Consider the following 21,673-nt stretch of genomic DNA (forward strand, 5'->3'; position numbering starts at 1 on the left):
GGGCCAGTAGCGTAATGGACAACGCGTCTGACTTCGTATCCGAAGGTTGTAGGTTCGAGTCCTACCTGGCTCGGGGCCGTGGCGCTCTTTATTGCGCATGCTTCCTGTTGCATTGCCATTTCTGAGTTGTTTGGAGATGCTGGCATTGGATTCGTGCGTTTGTGAATTTGAAAGTTGCATTTCAGCCCGTTGCAGCTCATTCTCACACCATGGAGACAGATCTCTGAAAATTGCCACCCAGGTAAGTAGTGCTGTGAAGAGGCATATGGTGTACTGGCTTTTATCGGTAGAGGAATTGAGTTCCGGAGTCCTGAGGTCATGTTGCAGTTGTATAAGACTCTGGTGCAGCCGCATCTGGAGTATTGTGTGCAGTTTTGGTCGCCATACTATAGGAAGGATGTGAAGGCACTGGAACGGGTGCAGAAGAGGTTTACCAGGATGTTGCCTGGTATGGTAGCAAGATCGTATGAAACCTGAGGGCCAACTTTTATACACTAAGACCGATAAGCATATAGAATGAGCTGCCAGTGGAAGTGGTTGAGTGAGAAACATTTCCAGTCCCCAGAGTTCGAGTTTCTCCCACACCGCACACCCCATTCCCACTCCCCAGACTCTATGCATCACCCTCCCCACACCCGCAACCCACTCCCAGAGTCTGCGTGTCTCCCTCCCCCTCATACCCACACCCCTACTCCCCAGAGTCGATGTTTCTCTCTCACCCCATACCCCAAAATACACTCCCCGAATCTGTTATGCTCCCCCCTACCCGACTCACACAAATCCCCATTGCCAGAGTCTCTTTGGCTTCACCCCCACACACACACACACACCACAGTCACACTCCCAGAGACTGAGGGCCTCCCTCACTCCACGCCCACATTTCCAGTTCCCAGAGTTCGAGTTTCTCCAACACCACACACCTCATTCCCACTCCCCGACTCCGTGCATCTCCCTCCCAAAAACCTCTATTCCCACTCCCACACTCTGTGTGTCTCCTTCCTCCCACACCCCCATCCTCACTCCCAGAGTCTGTGTGTCTCCCTTCACTCCCACATTCCCATCCCCACTCCAGAGTCTGTGCGTCTCCCTCCCACCACACCTCTAACCCCACTCCCAGAGTCTGTTGTCAAAATTCCCCGACATCTCCATCCCCACTCTCAGAGTCTGTGTGTTTCTCGCCCTCATCTTTTATCCCAGAGTCCGTGTGATTCCCTCCTCCTACAGCCAACTCCCAACTCCAGTGTCTATGCATCTCTTCACCCATGCTCATCCCAACTTCCACAGTCTGTGTATCTCCCTCCCGCAACATCTCCACCCCATTGCAGAGTCTATGTGTCTCCCTCTCCCTCACACACCCAAGGTCTGTGAGTCTCCCTCCCTCCATACCCCCATTGCCACTCCTAGAGTCTGTGTGTCTCCTGCCCCCCACTGCCCCATCCCCACTCCCTGGGTTTCTTTGTCTCCCTTCATCACCCCCCATACTCCCATCCCCACTCCCAGAGTCTATGTGCTCCCCTTTACCCAACAATCCCATTCCCACTCGGTAGAGTGTGTTTATCACCCTCCCCACATACACCCATCCTGACTCCCAAAGACTATGTCTCCCTCTCCCCCCACACTGCCATTTGCACTCCCGGAGTCTGTGTGTCTCCCTGGTCCACACATCTCCATCCTCACTCCCTAGAGTTTGTGCTTCTCCATCCACACCTCCCCACACTGCTGAAGGCTGCAGAATATAGAATCTAAAACCGATTTTTTAAAAAAAGTTTATATCATACGAAAAAGTAACAAAAAGTGCAAGATCAGAAATATTAAAAGGTACAGTCGAAGTGCTCCAGATTTTGAGAATTGAATGACCTTGTTAGATGGTTTGGAGATTCGTCCAACAACGTCCTGGAATCAGACTGTTAAACCGAGTTCGAAGGTTGATTTGTAAATGTTACATCAAAGTGATTGCATACCGCCCCATGAACTTGTTTCCAGATATAGGCCACATTGGCAGATGTTTCCTCAGACTGTTTCCCCTGGGTATTTATTTTCTGATCAGAAGTGAAATGGGTGGCACACAGAAACAGGAAGTTTTGGGTCAGCTGAGAATGACACACCGGGCAACAATCCCCTGTTATCAGTGCAAGCAGTCTTCCTGCCTGTGGGGGTGAACGCACACTGACAGCATCAAAACCAAATAGGCAGATTACGGTTGGTTTCAACATTGTATTCAATTCCATTCTCAGTTTCCACAATGAAACATAAAACACCCAAGATTATTTTAGCTAAATTACATTAACTGTCCGCTGAGAGTTATCACTGGGCGAAACAGGCCAAAGGACAATTAATAATTTCATTTGCAATTCTCTGTTTAAACTTTTCACAAACTTCGGCGATATCTCAGGTCAAAGGCAAGAAGAGATTGTATCAATGCACAGGTATTTTTACCTTGTACCTATCTTCAGTCATATTTTGCTCTTCTCTTTTTGCTTTCATTCATGTAAGATATCAAGAAAAAATTTAAGATTTCAGTAAGTGAATCACAGGTATTTCTAAGAGAAAGAGAAGAGATTAAGTGCTTCTGGTGTCACGCCACAAGATTTGATTAAATAATGACACGAGGCAGTAGCAACCTTGATGTGTATTTTCTCTTTGTTCTGAGGTCATAAACTGTAGGCTAAGACTAATATTATCAAATTAAATATGGACAACTATGAAGGTATAAAAACAGAACTAATTAAAATGAGTTGGTAAATCACGCAAAGGGATAATTAATAACGGTGTGCTAATTATAAACGCCAATAAAGAGATTCCTGGGTGGAATATTGTTTCCCCAGAGCCGGGTCAGGGATGTTACTGATCGATTGCAGTACATTCTGAAAGTGGAGCGTGAACAGCCAGTTATCGTGGTGCATATAGTCACCAATGATATCAGTAAAAATTGAGATGATGTCCTGAAAGCAGAATTCAGGGAGCCAAGGGAGAAGTTAAAGATGAGGACCTCGAAGGTAGTGATCTCAGGATTGCTACAAATCCCAACGTACTGGCCAGGATAGAAATGACAGAATAGGCAGGATGAACACGTGACTTGAGAGATGGTGATGGAGGGAGAGGTTCAGATTTGTCGGACATTGGGAACAGTTCTCATAAAGGTAGGACTATTACAAATTCAGGTCTACACCTGAACCAGCCAGAAACTAATGTCCTTTGGGTAGCTTTTGTTACTGCTGGTGAGGAAGCTTTAAACTAATGTGGCAGGGGGCTGGGAACAAGAGAAGACAAGTAGACAGTGAGGTGGAAACTATAGACTGTAAGGATCATGAAGTGACCATTACCAAGGGGAAGAGTAGGCAGAGAGCAAATGAACTCAAAAGAATTGGCTGTCTGAAGGGCATACACTTTATTGCAAGGAGTATAGTGAGTAAGGCAGATGAACGTAGGTCTTTGATTGGTGCCTGGGAGTATGACGTTATTATGATCACCAAGACATGTTTGAAGAAAGGGCATGATTGTCAACTAAATGTTCTAGGATATAGATGATTGAGACAGGACAGGGAGGGAAGTAAAAATTGCTGGGGGGGTTGTGGGGGGGGTGGGGAAGGAGTTGCTTTGCTGGCTCGGGATGATATCACGTTTGTGCTAAAGGAGGACACTGAGAAGGACTTGAGCAGCGAGGCATTATGGGTAGAGCTGAGGAATACGAAGTATGCAGTTTCATTTTTGGGGCTGAACTACAGGCTCCCAATAGTGACCGTGAGGTAGAAGAACAAACAGGTAAACATATCATGGAAAGATGTGGAGACACAGGTTGATGGTGAAGGGAGATTTTAATTTTCCCAACATTGACTGGGATACACTTAGTGTCAGAGGTCTGGATGGGCCATAATTTGTAGCATCCAGTAAAGGCTTCTGCAGCAGTATGTCAGTACTCCAACACGGTAAGAGGCCATATTGGACCTGATGTTGGGGTAAGATCCAGGCCAGGTGGCAGATGTTGCAGTGGGGGATTTCTCTGGGAACAGTGACCACAATTCTGTAAGTTCAAAAATATTGGTAGACAAAGATGAGAGTTGCCCTCAGGGAAGAGTCCTAAACTTGGCCAATGCCAATTATATCAAAACTCGGCAGGGGCTTTGAAATGTGGATTGGGAGTTAATATTTGAAGGGAAGTCCACATTTGACATGTGGGAGGCTTTCAAAGATAAGTTGAAGATAGTGCAGGACAGGCATGTCCCTTTGAAAACAAGGGATAAGAAACGCAAAATTCGTGAACCTTGGATGACAGGAGTAATTGTGCGACTAGCCAAGAGGAAAAAGGAAGTGTACATAAAGTACAGGCAACTAAGAATGGAATGGGCCTTGGTGGAATATCAGGAGAGTAGAACCAATCTTAAATGAGGAATGAAATGGGCTAAAAGGGGTCATGAAATAACTTTAAGTGAACAGAATTAATGAAAATCCTTAGGTATTTTATTCATATATTAGAAACAAAAGGGTAACGATAGAAAGTGTTGGTTCTCCAAAGGATAAGGAAGGAAGGTTGTATGTTGAACCTGAGAAAAGGGGTGAGACTCTTAATGATTACTGTGCATCAGTGTTCACTGAGGAGAGGGACATGTTGAACGTTGAGGTTGGAGATAGAAGCTTGTTTCCTCTAGATCACATTGACATTAGGAAGGAAGTTGCATTGGGTAGGCTAAATGATGTTAAGGTGGATAAAGCACCAGAAGAAGCGGGGTCTATCCCAGGTTATTGAGGGAGGCGATAGATTATCAGGGGCCCTGACAGATATCTTGGTCGCACCGTTAAACACAGGTGAGGTGCTGGTGGACTGGACATGTTGATTCCGCTTGCACAAGAAGGGTAGTAGGGATATTCCAGAGCTTGACGTCAGTGCTGGGAAAGTGCTGGAGAATGTACTGAGGGATGAAATCCATTTACCTTTGGAAAAGAACAGGATTATCAGTGATAGACAATGTGGTTTTGTGTGGGGGAGATTGTGCCTTGCCAATTTAGTAGGGTTGTTGAGGAAGTGACCAAATAGATAGATGAAGGAAAGGCTGGCACGGTAGATTCATTTAAGGTGCGTCTGAACAGATACATGAGGAGGATACAGATTCTTAGGAATTGAGTGATAGGTTTAGATAGTGAATTTGGATCTGCACACGCTTGGACGGCGGAAGGGACTGTTCCTGGGATGTTAATTTACTTTGTTCATTGTTCTTCCTTGTGTAGTAATGGACATTAAAGTAGATATTTCAGAATATGCCGCAGAGATCATTTCTGCAGTGTAAGAAAACAAAACCTAAGGAAAGCAATCACAATCCCTGTTTCAAAATAAAATACTGGAACCAAACTGAGAATAAATCTATATTGTTGCACACTGATAGTGGGTAGACCTGAAGATTTGACAGATATAGGAAAGTGGAAGAATATAAGTTTAATAAGGAAACAAGTATCAGACTAAAAGTTAGAGTTAGCTAGTTAGATTAAATAGACAGAGACATTACTGACAGGTTTTAAAATATAATTAACAATATGGAGGTTGGTGTTGTGGACAGTGAGTCAGTGAAACTAGCAACAAAAAGGAAATGGTCAATTCATTGTATAGGTACATTGCGACAGCCCTCTACATCAAAAATAGGTGGAAAATCAGGAAAACCAAAGAAGGTTGAGATAGAATTGAAATTACAATCGCCACTGAAGCGTTCCTGATAAAATAGTTATAGCCTGGATAAGGGTTCAAATTCATGCTCGGAATATTCACAGAAAACTGACTCACAAAATGTTTCATGCATTAGTTTTTAGTTTCCAAAATCAGGGAATGTTCTATGAGATTGCAAAATTGTGAATTGAAATCCTTCATTAAAAGGGGCAGATACAGAAAGCAGAAGTTATTTGACAGTTAAGTCAGCTTCTGGCATAAGGAGTAAGATAGAAACTATTATCAGGAACGGTCAAGTTAATCAGATGGAATCAATATGACTTTGTAATGGCAACATCATGCCTGCAGTTCATTGCAGATTTCTGACGACTTTGAGCGTGTGCAGTTGATAAAGGAACAGCAGTTCATGTAATGTATTTAGATACAGGAGTCATTGAAACATAAAAAAATATGGACCAAGAGTAGGCTATACACATCACCGAGCTTGTCCTGTGATTCAATACAATCAGGGCTAATAAAAGTCCAGTGAACTTTCACAGCACTCCCTCCATGGTGATGATAGCTTTCCAGACATAAGGAAAACTTAATTGCACTCCGTTCACCAATTGTAGTCTAGCCAAACTCCTATGCAACTAAAGCAACACTTCATTGCTCCAGGGTTCAAATTAACCTGTAGTAAGGGCTAACATTCTATTCATCTTCAAATGTGTATTGAATAAAGGGTCACATCAAACATTTTTCTGGTGGATAATTAAACAACTCATTGGAGGAGTAGGCTCCACAGATATTTCAATCGTCCCTGATGGAGAGCACAACATATCAGTGTAAAAGTTAAGGCTGAAGCATTCACAGCAATCTATTGTCAGAAATGCCAATTGTACGATCCATCTCAGCTTCGTCCAATTATCAGCTATATTACAGATACATGTTTTAAGCCAATTTGCTTCTCTCCACGTGATAACAAGACATTCTGGGAAGCTCTGCTTACTCAAACGTTATGTAACCGACAAAAGTACTGATGGTTTTAGCGAGGCAAGCACTTCCAGCATAGCTGCAACGATGGCAAAAATCCGACAACGTGTGAAATAGTTGAAAAGTGTGTTGCTCAAAAGCGCAACAGGCCAGGCAGCATCCGAGGAGCAGGAGAATCGACGTTTCGGGCATAAGTCCTTCTTCAGTAATCAGGACTCCTGAAAAGGGCTTAAGCCTGATTCATCGATTCTCCTGCTCCTCGGATGCTGCCTGTCCTGCTGCACTTTTCCAGCACCACACTTTTCAACTCTGGTCTCCAGCATCTGCAGTCCTCACTTTCTCCCAGTGTGGGAAATAGGCCAGCCACTTCCTGAGCACAGAAAGCAGAACAATCCAATCTGACCAATTTCTGCTCCCATGCTCGGTCATGAGTTGGGTGTGTGAAAATGCCATCAACAGAGCAATCAAGCAGCACTGGCTCAGCAACAACCCGCTCAGTGACATGAAATGTGGGTTACGCAATCTCCACTAAGCTCCGTGGGCGGCACGGTGGCACGGTGGTTAGCACTGCTGCCTCACAGCGCCTGAGACCCGGGTCAAATTCCCGACTCAGGCGACTGACTGTGTGGAGTTTGCACGTTCTCCCCGTGTCTACATGGGTTTCCTCCGGGTGCTCCGGTTTCCTCCCACAATCCAAAGATGTGCGGGTCAGGTGAATTGGCCATGCTAAATTGCCCATAGTGTTAGGTAAGGGGTAAATGTAGGGGTATGGGTGGGTTGCGCTTCGGCGGGTCGGTGTGGACTTGTTGGGCCGAAGGGCCTGTTTCCACACTGTAAGTAATCTAATCCTGACCGAATTCCACACTTGATTTATGCATAGACAAAGAACTGATTCCCTGAAGCGCGGGCAGAGAGACAGCACTTGACTTAAACGTCGCATTCACCCGAGATTAATATTACAGGGCCCGACGAGAACTGGAATCAGTGAGTATCAGATGACAAACTCTCTGTTGCCTGGAGTCGTACCTCGTACATTGAAAGATGGATCTGATTGTTGGAGGTCAATCCTCTCAGCTCCAGGACACCTCCATTCGAGTTCCTGAAGGAAGTATCCTTGGCCGAAGCATCTTCAGCTGTGTCATCAATCATCCTCATTTCATCGTAAGACCAGAATTGAAATCTGTGCCGATGATAGCACTTTTTATGACATCTCGTACATGGAAGCAATACATATTCAAATGTAACAATATCAGGACATTATCCGGAATTGGACTGACGAGTGACATTGACACCACTTCCAGTCAATAAGAGATAATCTAGCAAAAACGCCTTGACATTCAATGGTGTTACCCTCATTGAAAAAACCCCGCCCCACTATCAGCATGCTGGGTATTATCGTTAACTAGAAACTGAACTGGACATTCCATATAAGCACAACGGTTCGAATAGCAGGCCAGGGGCTCGGAATACTGTGACAACCAATTCACCCTCCTGACCCCTAAAGCTAATTGGCTCTCTAAAAAGCAGAAGTTAGGAGTGTAATGGCACACTTCCCCACTTGACTGGATGGGTGCAGCTTCAGCTACACTCAAGAAGCTTGACGTCATCCAGGGCAAAGCATCCCACTTCAGTAGTCGCACTCTTACAAGCACACGTTGCCTCCAAATTTGATACTCAGTACCTGCAGTGAGAAAGCTCTCACAAACAGAAATGCAATAAATCTGACACTTTATATTACGACCAAGAACTCAACACGTGTAAATTATGGGGAAGCATGGAAATCTGAAAAGAAAACAGAACAGAAATGTGGGAATCATGGACCAGGTGAATCAGGTTCTGCAGCCAGAGCATCGAATATAGATGTTAGATTGATTGTTGGATGCAAAGTCTCCTGTTATATTGCCAGTATTCCACTCCAATATCTATTCGTGATATAAAGTGTCAGATTTATTGCATTTCTGTTTGTGAGAGCTTTCTCACTGCATTTCCAACATTAGGATCAGAGTGGTAATATCACTGGAACAGTATTCCAAACTCCAGTTGGAGGTTGAGTGGACAGGAGGTGGAATACACCATTTGCCAAGGGGAAATTTGAATGTAAAGTAATCAGGAAAAGAAATGGTGACAATGTAACAATAGTCAATGGAACAATACCAAAACAGCTGGTTTACTAATTACCATTAGAAAATCCGTCTACTGCATTTACCTCATCAGCCAACATCGTAGATGGCAATGCTGTCTCACAGCGCCAGGGCCCTGGGTTCGATTTCCACCCTGTCTGCTTGGGGTTTGCACATTCTCACTGTGTCTGCTTGGGTTTCCTCCCACAATCCAAAGCTGTGCAGGCCAGATGAATTGGCCACGCTAAATTCCCCACAGTGTTCTGTGCCCTAGTCAGCAGTAAGAAAGGGTAGAGTGATGGGTTTCTCTTCGGAGGGGCGGTCTGGACTTGTTGGGCCAAAGGGCCTGCTTCCACATTGTAGAGAATCTAATCATCAGAATCCACACCCACTGTCAGGTAACTGATGATTTCTGAAGTGACATTAGCAAGTGACACAGTGGGTAATTAGGGAGAGGGTCCCATTGATGACTGAACCTGCAACATCTACGTTTCATGATAGATTAAAAGAAAATATAAGCGCGACTAAACCTCACAACAACAATATCGACTAAATGAAATTGTTGTGGCAGTTCTTGATCTCACTTCAACTATTTTATATGGATATTCTAAAATGCACGTTGAGCTATGTTGCATTGTTGGAAATTTTACCGTCTAAAGGGACGACAATACAAATCAATGTTCAAAGTGGATCCAATTGGACAGAAATGTTTCATTGCATGAACTTCCAGAATTCAAATATTCAGCTAAATTAAAATGTTGAATTATGTTTATCTTCCAGATATAAATAATATCTGTTGCAATTCATAGTCATGAAATTTGCATTCACTTCTGCAAACTGTCAACGTTCTTCAAATAAACTTGGTTTGATTTGAAACTTATCATTTGAAACTTCGTTCATCTGGCTTTACTGTCATCAACTCTGCTTTGAAACCAGTGAAGTGTTTATGTAAATAAACACAGAAATAGGACTCTCAGAATAGATGACAGAACAACAAAGCCCCAGGTTATATTTCCCCACAAGCACAGTACACAAATAATGGCAAATATGCAAATAAAACAACGGATTTTTAAATCTTATTATTCATTTGTGGGACCTGGGCATCTCTTGGCTGGCTCGCATTGATCCCTATTTGCCCTCGAGAAGGTGATGGTCAGCTGCCTTCTTCAATCGCTGTTGTGGATTGACCCATTATGCCAGTGAGGAGGGAATTTCCATACTAATTGTAGTTCGTCCCTTAAAATATAAAAGTTGTCTGATTCTGAAATCACAGTGATATCAATTTCCATGCTTAGTCCAAAAAAACTTCAATTTTGAGATTGATTGGCACAGCTAACCTTTCTTTCTCTGTCTCTCTTTCGCTTTTCCACTCCAGCCTTCCCCCATTTTTTATATCTGATGCCGTGTTTTGCATTTCCACAATCAGACAATGTTTTCATAAATAACATAAAGTCAACGCCTCACCAACATATTGGCTCATAGTGTCATAGCGAAGTCCAGCGTGGAAACAGACCCTTTGGTCAGACATGTCCATGCAGAACAAATATCCCAACCCAATCTTATCCCACCTGCCAGCACCCGGCCCATATCCCTCCAAACCCTTCCTATTCATAAATCTCATTAGATGTCTTTTAAATGTTGCAATTGTACCAGCTTCCACACTTCCTGTGGCAACTCATTCCATACACGTACCACACATTAAGTGAAAAAATTGCCCCTTAGATTCCTTTTGCATCTTTCCCCTCTCACCCTAAACCTACGCCATCTAGTTCTGGACTCACCCATCCAGGGAAAAGACTTTTCCTATTTATCCTATCCATGCCCCGCATGATTTTATAAACTTCGATGAGGTCACCCCTCAGCCTCTGAAGCTCCAGGGAGAATAACCATAACCTATTCAATCTCTCCCTATAGCTCAAATCCTCCAAACCTGGCAACATCCTTATAAATCCTTTTTGAACCTTTTTTTAAGTTTCACAATATCCTTCCAAAAGGAAGGAGACCAGAATTGCATTAAATATTCCAACAGTGACCCTAATCAATGTCCTGTACAGCTGCAACTTGACCTTCCAACTCCTCTACTCAATACCCTAACCAATAAAGGAAAGTATACCAATCGCCTTCTTCACAATCCTGTCGACTTGCGACTCTACTTTCAAGGCGCTATGAAACTACACTCAAAGGTCTCTTTGCTCAGCAGCGCTATCTAAGACCTTACCATTAAGTGTATAAGATCTGCTAAGATTTGCTTTCCCACAATGCAGCACCTCACATATATCTGAATTAAAATCCAACTGTCACTCCTCAGCCCACTGTCCCATCTGATCAAGATCCCATGGAAACCTGAGATAAGCTTCTTCATTGTCCATTACATATCCAATAATGGTGTCATTTGCAAACTTACTAACTATACCTCTTATGCTCGCATCCAAATCACTTATATCAATGATTAAAATTACTGGACCCAGCACCGATCCTTGTGGCACTCCACTGGTCACAGGCCTCCAGTCTGAAAAACATCCCTCCACCACCATCATCTGTCTTCTACCTTTGAGCCAGTTCTGTATCCACATGGTTAGTTCTGCCTCTATTCTGTGAGATCTCACCTTGCTAACCAATCTCCCTTGGGGAACCTTGTTGAACGACTTACTGAATTCCATATAGATCACATCCACTGCTCTCGTCTCCAAAATCCTCTTGGTAACTTCTTCAAAAAACTCAATCAAGTTTGTGAGACATGATTTCCCACGCTTAAAGCCATGTTGAAGATCCCGAGTCAGTCCTTACCTTTCCAAGTGCATGTACGTCCTGTAACTCATAATTCCCTCCAAAGTCCTTCCCACCACCAACGTCACGCTCACTGTTCTATAGTTCCCTGACTTGTCCTTACCATTTCATAAACAGTGGATCCACGTCAGACAACCTCCAATCTTCCAGCACCTCACCTGTGACTATTAATTACACAAATTCCTCAGCAAGAGGACCAGCAATCACTTCACTAGGGTCCCACAGAGTTCGAACCTACACATGATCAGGTCCTGGGGATTTATCCACATTTATGTGTTTCAAGCTCAATTATAAAGAACGAGAAGCAGGCATTTTGGCGAATGGAGTTTTTTCTTCTATTCAATGACGTTGTGATTGAGCTGATAATCCTCACCTCTGCTATTCAGCCTTTTCCCAATCAGCACTGATTCTATTACCGATTCAAACTCTGCCAGTTACCCTTGAAAGTATGTGATGGCCCAACCTCGGTGCCCTGTGGTAAAGAATTCTACAGATTCACTTCATTTTGGGAGAAGAATTTCTCTTCTGCCTCAAACCTGTGACCTCTAAGCCAGAGATTACACTCCCTGGTTCTGGACTCTTCCAAAAGTGGAAACAACATTTCTGCTTTTAACGCGCCATGTTTCCTGAAATTTCAGAATGTCACCACTGAATAATCTATGTTGCAATTGGTACAAGCTCAAACTACTCAATCTCTATTCTCAATACAGTCCCTCCATCCTCAAGATCAGTCTGCTGAACCTCATGTGGATTGTCTCGGATTCCAGAGTATCTTTCCTTTAATACGAGTCGCACAATAGTTGACAGTATTCAGCTGTGATATGACGAGAGCTTATTTTCAGTTTTAACAAAACTTACAGTCATACAGTTATACTGCACAGAGGTAGATCCTTCGTTCCAACTCATCTGTGGTGAACTGAAATCCCAATTTGACCGAGTATCATATGGCAAACAGGTGACCCATATTTCTCTAAATGTTTCCTTCTCCTACAACATTCAGCTGTCTTTTAAATTTTAAAGTTATGCTCGCCTCCACCACTTCATATAGCAGATTTTTCTGTGTATATACCACCATCTATGTGAAAACGTTACCCTTCGGGACCTTTTCCAACGTTTCTCCTCTCGCCATAATCCTCTGTCTTATAGTTTTGGACTCCCCAACACTCTGAAAAAGACCTTGGCTATTCATCATAACAATGCCCCTCATGATTTTCGGATCTTGTTCAGGCCAACCTTCAGCCCCCTTTCCTCGTGCTGCAGGGAAAAGAAACGCCCCAGCCTATTCAGGGTCACCTTATAGATTAAATGCTGAGAGTTTGTTTCTGGAAATGCACTGCGAGTCAGGCAGCATCCGAGGAGCAGGAAATTCGATGTTTCGGGCAAAAGCCCATCATCAGGAATGGAGGCAGGGAGCCTCCAGGTGGCTAAATGGTGCTCAGTCCATGGAATGATCATCCATGGTCTTGTTGAACAGCGGAGCAGGTTCGTAGGGTCAGATGGCTTAATCCTTCTCACATTTCTTACATTGTGGTATTGTTATGTTTTTACAGACCTCCGATCCAAAAGGCAACACTCCATGACCACTAAATAAAAATCAAAGGAACTGCAGATGTCATGTATCTGAAACAAAAAACGGAAACTGTGGAAAAACTCAGAGGCTCTGGCAGTATCTGTGGAGAGAAAGCTCAACTCTCCATGGTTTCCTGGTTTTCCTTTAGAGCCTTCTTAAGTAACGCCACCACATTAGCCCATCTCTGCTCTTCCAGCACCTCAGCCATGATTATCAATGATACAAACACCTCAGCAAGGGGCTCCGGAATCTCCTCCTTAGCTTCCCACTAAGTTCTGGGAATCACCTGATCAGATCTCAGGGATTTCAGGGATTTATCTCTGTTTTTTGGCTTCGAGACATACAGCGCCTCCTCTACTCTGAGATGAACTCTTTTTAAGGCATCACTATGTATTTCCCAATTTCCTTAGTTTCCATGCACCTATTAATGCAAAATATTTGTTCAGTGTCTCATCCATCTCTTGTGGTCTCACACATAGGCAGCTATGGTGGTCTTTAAGCGGCTGTATTCTCTCCTTGATTATTTTCTACCCTTTCTGTATCAATGGAATCGTTTGGGATTTTCTTTAACATTATTTGTCAAAGTTACGTCATGCCCATTTTTTACCTTCACGATTTCCGACTGCCCTTTTTTCCTTTTCCGGATTCACTCGATCCCACCTGTCTACATCTGATATATCTCTCCTATTTCTTGACCAGTGTCTCAATTTCTCCTGTCATACTGTTTCCCTGCACCGCCGAAGTTTACCCTTCACACAAACAGGAACATACCATCACTGAACTCTCATGATCTCATGCTTAAATGCTTCCCATTTCCCAACCGTACCTTCTCCTGCGCATAGCCCGCCATCCCTAAATCAACCAGATTTTCAAAGTTCCTGTGAGATGCCATCAAACCTGGCCTCACTCCAATTTGGAACATTCATTTTTTTAATCAATTCTACTATTTTTCATAACGGCTTTCAGACTAATAGAATTATGATTACTTGCTCCGAAGTCTGCCCCCCAGAACATCTCAGTCACTTGCCCTGCTCAGTTTCGGAACAGAAGTTCAAGTATTGCACAACCTCTAGTCAGTGCTTCCATATATTGAATATGAAATCTTCCTTGTATAAACCTAACCAATTACTCCCCATCCAAGACCTTAACACTATGACAGTCCCAAAAATTGGAAAGTCAAAAATCACTGACCATAATCCGATTGTTCTTACATATAGCTGAGATCTCCTTACATATCCACTTGCGAAAGTCCAGTTGACTATTGGGAGGACTATATTACACTTCCAGTAAGGTGATCACCCCATTTCTCAAAATTAGTTTCCATCTATGTAACGTCACTGGGCAGTCTCCCAGAATTTCCTCGCAGCATCCAGCCAAAATGTGCTTCTGAAGCAGTACCACTCCTCCTCCTCTCTTGTTTTCCCCCTCACCCTGTCTATCCTTTATATAGCATCTACACTCCTGAAGATTAAGCGGCCAGTCCTGTTCATCCCTGAGCCACATTTCTGTAATAGTTACGATACCCCCATCCCAAATTCCCAGCCATGCCCTATGTTCACCTGCCCCGTCTGTCAGGCCTCTTGCACTCAAGTAAATGCTGCTTTGCAGTCTTACCTCATTTATGCCAAATTGTTGCCTGTCTTGACTCTTCGAATGGTTCATCGTGTCTATTTTACCATCCTCAACCTTTTCCTTTTTCTCACTGTTGCGTTGAGTCTCACCATCACCCTTACCAGCTTGAAGCCTTCAGGGTATCACGAGAAAGTTTTCCTGCAAGAGTGTTGGTCCCTTTCCAATTCAAGTGAAACCTGTCCCTCTTAAAGATGTCATTTCTGTTGATGAAGAGATCTCAATGATCGGGAAATGTGAATCCTAGCCCCTGCAACAGCTCCTCAGCCACGCATTTATCTGCTGTTTTTTTTATTATTATTCCAACTCTCAATATTCCATTAGATTTTAAACAAAGCCCAGCATTATGTTTGCCTACGTTGCAGTTAAAATTAAAAGCTAGCATTTCGTCATTCTGTGATGAGGATTACAAAATCTGTTCTGTATATTTCAGAATTCAATCTCTATGTAAATAATATTCAGTTGCTCTACCTTTCCTGCTAAAATTCCTAACTTCATTTTTATGTCATTTCTGATTTATTTCACCCCATTATATTAATATGCAAAGTTTCTTGTTCCCTCTCTTTTCCAATCTATCACCCTCTGCAGACTGTTTTGCTTCATACCCACCACTAACCTCCTCTACAATTTTCGTGTCATTTGCGAACTTGTCTGCAGTACATTCACTTCCCTCATCTAAGTCGTTAAAATACTTTGTAAATATTTGTGTCCCCTGAAACGGATTTATGTGGTATTCAACAAGTAGAGATTGACATCCTGTAAAGTTAAATGTGGAATCAAACACTCTTACACTTGTGATTTCCACAATCTTCTCCCCGTGGCAACACAATACCTCTGAAACCACAGGCTGTTATCTTGTTAAATAATCTTACGTGTGGTACCTTATTAAATGTCTTCAGAAAACAAAAAAAAATCACAATTTCCTCCTTATACTTAAAGAATTCTAACACATTTATCAAGCGATATATTCCCTTTGGTAAATCCATTCTCAGTCCTCTTGATCATGTCATGTATTCCTAAATGCTCTGGTGTGATGTGCTTTATTATAGACGACGCAATTTCTCCAATAAAGGATGTTAATTATCCAATAATGGCCTCAGTCAGACTTTTTTGTGTCCTTACTTTTTTTGAGTGAAGATGTTACCTTGTCACTTTGCCAATCTCGTCATACTTTCCTGAAACCTAATGATTATTGGAAAGTTACAACTAGTGCATCCAACACATTTTTTTTCTTACTTATTTTTCTATCTTGGATTGCACCTCATTAGTTCCAATGCTTTTTGCGGTAAATACTCCTGTAAATTTCTCTGATGTTTTCTTTTTAGTGAAAGTCATTGTATTGCATTGCTCGCCGTTCCTTTTGCCATTCATTATTTCTTAATTATAGATTTTTTTTGCCTGCTTCTTTCAAGGCAGATGCTGACTATTTATTCATATTTTCTGTCATTTCGTGGTTCCCAGTCAGGAATTCCCAGCTTCATTCAATATGGGCCTATATTCACGTTGGTTTTTCTCTTCAGTTCTTTCTATTTAAGAATGCTCTTGCCGTCCACTTTAATATCAGCTGTAGTTTCACTTTCGATGTTTACCTTCTCCCTCCTTATTAATCTTTACATGGAACATAGAACATTACAGCGCAGTACAGGCCCTTCGGCCCTCCATGTTGCGCCGCCCTGTCATACTAATCTGAAGCCCATCCCACCTACACTATTCCATGCACGTCCATTTGCCTGTTCAATTTGCAGGCTTATTGATATTTCTATAAACATTCCGAATGTCCTGCTCACCGAAAATATTTCCCACTTTTTATGTTTTCCTTTTAATTCAATTTGTTGCTATTTGCAACTCTTCTACATAAACATAATGCACTCGTCCCCTTCCTAGATTTCTTCCTTCTCACTTGAATTATATCATTGCTGTGAGCGTTGAACTGTTTCTCTGAATGGATTGCCATTGTTCTTCACATTGTTCCCGTTTCCTGGTCCATTCCAGCAAACCCTGCCCTCATCCGTTTACAATTACACTCATATAAGCTGAGCACATTTGTTGCGGATGTAAGATTCTCCCTCTCCAAATGAATGCTCAAACCTCTCTGTTCCGAGGCAATCTTTCAGTCTGTCCCCATGCATAAAATCTGACTCATTGCACATTACCAGGTTCAGTACACCAAGATTCCAGGTTGAACCGCGATATACTGTTTCAGGGATCTATATGAATTCTTCTTTGTGACTACCTTTGTTGATAGAGTCATAGAAATGTACAGCACAGAAACAGACACTTCAGTCCAACTCGTCCATGCCGATCAAATACCCCAACCTAATCTCGTCCCACCTGCCAGTACCCATCCCCCTCCAAACTCTTCCTATTCATATGCCTATCCAGGTGTCCTTTAAATGTTGCAATTGTACCAGCCTCCACCACATCCTCTGGCACCTCATTCCATACACGTACCACCCTCTGCATGAAAACAGTTGCCCCCTTAGGTCTCCTTTATAACTTTCCCCTCTCACCATAAACTTATGTCTTCTAGTTCTGGACTCCCCCACTCCGGAGAAAAAACTTTGTTTATTTATCCTATCCATACCCCTCATGATTTTAGAAACCTCGATAAGGTCACCCCTCAGCCTCCGATGTTCCAAGGGAAACAGCCCCAGCCTATTCAACCTCTCAAATCCTCCAACCCTGGCAGCATCCTTATGAAACTTTCCTTACCCCTTCCAAGTTTCACATCATCATTCCGATAGAAAGGAGACCAGAGTTGCACGCAATATTCCAAACGTGGCCTAACCAATGTCCTGTACTGCCGTAACATGACCCGCCCAATTCCTGTACTCAAAACTCTGACCAATAAAGGAAAGCATATCAAGCGCCTTCTTCGCTCTCCTGTCTACCTGCGACTCCAGCTTCAAGGAGCTATGAACCTGCACTCCAAGGTCTCCTTGTTCAGCAACACTCCCTAGGACCTTACCATTAAGTGTAAAAGTCTTTCTGTCTGTCTGTCAATTGATGTGAAGATTAATTTGCCAGTGATTAATCCAATGCCTTTCTTTACATGCTTCATCATCTTCTGATCTCTGGCGTGCTTTCTTAATAATGTCATGATTCTAAAATTTATTCCAGCAACGTTGTCTTTCCCATGGTATTTCTGACCTTCACCTGCATGGATTGTATATCGACTAATGATAAAGCCTATGGCTCAGTAATACTTAAGCATGCCTGCTTTACGTCATGTCTTTCAAAAACATTTAATACCACTTTGTGCAATGGTTGTGACGTGGCTAAGAAAACCAGCAATTAATCTCAATTGTACCAGCAGTGTGTCACAACAGACCTGAATGTGTTGATCGGAGAAGCGACTATCAGTCCGCACTTCCATCTGCTGGAGAAGCACTGACATTACACTGATGGTAAAAATGTCAACAATACGTGTCTGATATCAATCTATTGAGAAAGCAATTGCACGCTTATTCTAGCTCATCACCTTTAGCTGGCAGCTGTAGCATTATGCAACAACTCATTGAAAGTGGATAAGACTAATTAGCATCAAATCAAGGTCAACTTTTGAGAGAAATGTCTCCATTCCTTGTCGTGAAGGTTTGTTCATCTCTCTTAACGATACCAACTCTGACAATTTGGCGTCTTTATGGGCCGAGTGAAAAAAAACAAGGGTAAAAAAAACATAAGTGGGTGTCACATGCACACCTCCAAACTGCGATGTTGAGAATGGCAGTAAACAGGAAATCTGAGATGCATGTGATGAGGGAATTTTGGTGATCATGCATGATGTTAACTGCACATCGACTGGACTAACCAATTTAGTTACAATGGTGGAGAGGATGAATTTCTGGATTGTATGTGGGATGGTTTCCTTGACCAATACGTGCAGAAACCAACTAGAAAGCAGGCCATCTTACACTGGATGCTGTGTAATGAGAAGTTAATCATTGCTAATCTAACTGTAGCAGATCCCTTGGGTACAAGCAACCATGACACGCTAGAACATTTTAGTCGAAATGGAGAGTGAGACCGTTGATACGGAGACTCGGGTGTTGAATCTTTAATTTTTCATTTAAAGGGTAGGCGATTTACGGGGTATCTTATAGAAATATAAACGACCATGAAAGGCATGAACTCAGCAGGTTCCAGGCGTTGGGTAATCCATAAGACTATAAGACCATAAGACATAGGAGTGGAAGTAAGGCCATTCAGCCCATTGAGTCCACTCGACCATTCAATCATGGCTGATGGGCATTTCAACTCCACTTACCAGCATTCTCCCCGTAGCCCTTAGTTCCTTGTGACATCAAGAATTGATCAATCTCTGCCTTGAAGACATTTAGCGTCCCGGCTTCCACTGCGCTGAGGCAATTGAATTCAAACAAATGCAGAACGATGCTCTTCCCTCAGCTCCACCGACAGAGGAACTCGGGAAAGCAGCGGCGTGACATGGTTCTATAGTTATAGCTGAGTGATTGCACTTATAAACAGGCAATCCCGTTTCTTATTGCGGTGTCGAATCCTGCTGCCGGTGGCTGAAGGCAGAGCAAGAGGGAGTTTGTTTCGCATCTCTGTGTTTGGGATTCCAATCCCGGCGGGAAAACACTTCTTCCAGGTCAGAAGTGGCGTCAATCTCCAATGCACTCCCTGAACAGCTCGGATTCACCCGTGCACCCTGATGAAGGGCTTGTGCCCGAAACGTCGAATTTCCTATTCCTTGGATGCTGCCTGGCCTGCTGTGCTTTAACCAGCAACACATTTTCAGCTGTGATCCCCAGCATCTGCAGACCTCATTTTTCACCCGTGCATTGCCAGCTTTGTGTGAATTGGTGTGTTTCCAGATTCCTGACTAGAGTTTTCTCGCTGAATTTGGTCAAGGCATTGACTGGAATAGACCATGATTCAATGTATGAAAGTACATTTCACTGGGGTGGAACCTAAACCCGCAAAGTGACTGTGAATAAAACAATGGAAACTCTCAGCACAGGAACAAGAGACACTGAAGCAGACACATGAGGACAAATATCTTTTCTCTGTCAGTGAAAGGCGCTGCTTCACAAAGGGGAGACTTCGAGGTGAAGCAGTGACGGTGATAATTTCTGCTGATTATTCACCCGATGAAGGCCGTTTCTGACCGAAGTCCGTGTTTACATTACATACTGACAACCTGTCAGCGCCCCTCCCGCGATTGGGGCCAGTAGCGTAATGGATAACGCGTCTGACTTCGGATCAGAAGATTGTAGATTCGAGTCCTACCTGGCTCGGGGCCGTGGCGCTCATTGTTGAGCATGCTTCTTGTTGCATTGCCATTTCTGAGTTGTTTGGAGATGCTGGGATTGGATTCGTGCGTTTGTGAATTTGAAAGTTGCATTTCAGCCCGTTGCAGCTCATTCTCAGACCGGTGTATGTCAGCTTCTGAGGAGCTGTGTGGTTCTGATCAGTGCTCTGTCGAATTTGAAATAGGGCCGAGAAAATGATCCGATTTATCTGTCAGAATGTTTATCAAAATCTCTCATTAGCTTGCAGCGTTACAAATTCAAAAGGACTCCATCGGCTCTAATGCTGTTTCTATTACCCTCAGCTCCTGAAAGATTGTGCTCGAATGACTTTTTTTTTTGTCGTTTCGTTTGTGTCAGTTCACAGCCATGTCGAAAGGAGAATTGGTCCTTTCAGTGTTTACATCAACATGTGTCTCCATTTGTATCTCTTTCTCTGTGTATCCACCTGACCCTCTTCCACATTCTTCGACTCTCTGTCTGTCCATATCCCTTATTCCCCATCTCTGTTCTTCACAAAGCCTGACATTAGGAGACAGTTTGAGAGTGGAGCTGCTGAAAGGCTCTCTCCACCCTGGCTGGACTGTGTAGAACTGGGCTCACATTCTCCAATTAATGTGTCTGTCCCTTCGACCTGAGATCAGGAGACATTTCTTCCTCAATATATTATCACACTTACAAATTCAAAATACAATACCTAATCCAACAGGACAAAAACACAATTATAATACAACTACAGGAGCACAATAATGTATTTACTGTCGGTGTGAAATGAACGGCGACAGCAGAGAATCAGTGCGATCAGATCGTGTTGTTTGTGTCATTACCAGATCATTCCCCAGCAGGTCTGCAGTGTCTCCTGCCTCACCTCGTTATTTCCACCAAACTGGGAAAGAAGCGTGGCTGGGGGTGGGCTGGAGTAACAGAGGAGCGGAAGCAGAAATGTTTGTGAAACAATTGAAATAAACTCCAGGTTCAATTAATAGTTAAAGAGAAATAAAAACTCACTCGTGGAATGAAACGAGGAATCATCAGCCGGATCACCGACTCAAACAGCATGCTGAATTGTTTGGTCGGAGATCATACACTTGCAACAAGTTGACACAGTCACACATCAATACAATCAGCGAGCACCGTTCAGATTTGAACGGAATTACCCCCATCTACTTTGCAAGTGCATTAACCAACTAAACCACATCACCAGGACATGAGCAGCTTCACTTACCGATATGTGCAGTCCTGTAACCACCTGGTCACTAACTCCGAAATGTGTTTTCGGTATCACTGTTGCTCAGTGAGAATTGCAATCAACCTAAACTTTTGCCAAAACAGTTCACAGTCGAACATTCTTCACTGGAAATGGACAGAAATAAAACACAATCTCCTTTTGCCTTGGCTTCAACATGATTCTTTCGATCCCTCTAAACTGACAGGGTAAAGAGGATGTGTTCAACCTCTTGGCGTCCCTTCATCATATTAATACACACTCTCAGGGAACCTCACACCAAGAGGAACAGGGTCATTGAGGTGAATTGGCCAGCTGTGGTGTTTGAGTCAGTGTAAACAGTGAAGGATGACCCGTGAACACCGACACTGACACCATCAGCTCCACCTCACATCCTGCCCCATGCCTCCCACTCATCTTTGCTGTTGTCATAAACCTGGTCCC

General features: G+C 43.2%; 2 non-coding genes across 2 annotated transcripts; both read left to right on the top strand.

The window, feature by feature from the left end:
* On the top strand, positions 1–73 carry trnar-ucg (transfer RNA arginine (anticodon UCG)). Its single transcript has one exon. It is a non-coding gene; the product is annotated as a tRNA-Arg (tRNA).
* A 19,846-nt stretch (positions 74–19,919) lies between these two features.
* On the top strand, positions 19,920–19,992 carry trnar-ucg (transfer RNA arginine (anticodon UCG)). Its single transcript has one exon. It is a non-coding gene; the product is annotated as a tRNA-Arg (tRNA).
* The last annotated feature ends 1,681 nt before the right edge of the window (positions 19,993–21,673 follow it).

Source organism: Hemiscyllium ocellatum, assembly GCF_020745735.1.
Source record: "Hemiscyllium ocellatum isolate sHemOce1 chromosome X unlocalized genomic scaffold, sHemOce1.pat.X.cur. SUPER_X_unloc_2, whole genome shotgun sequence".
Classification (NCBI taxonomy): Eukaryota; Metazoa; Chordata; class Chondrichthyes; order Orectolobiformes; family Hemiscylliidae; genus Hemiscyllium; species Hemiscyllium ocellatum.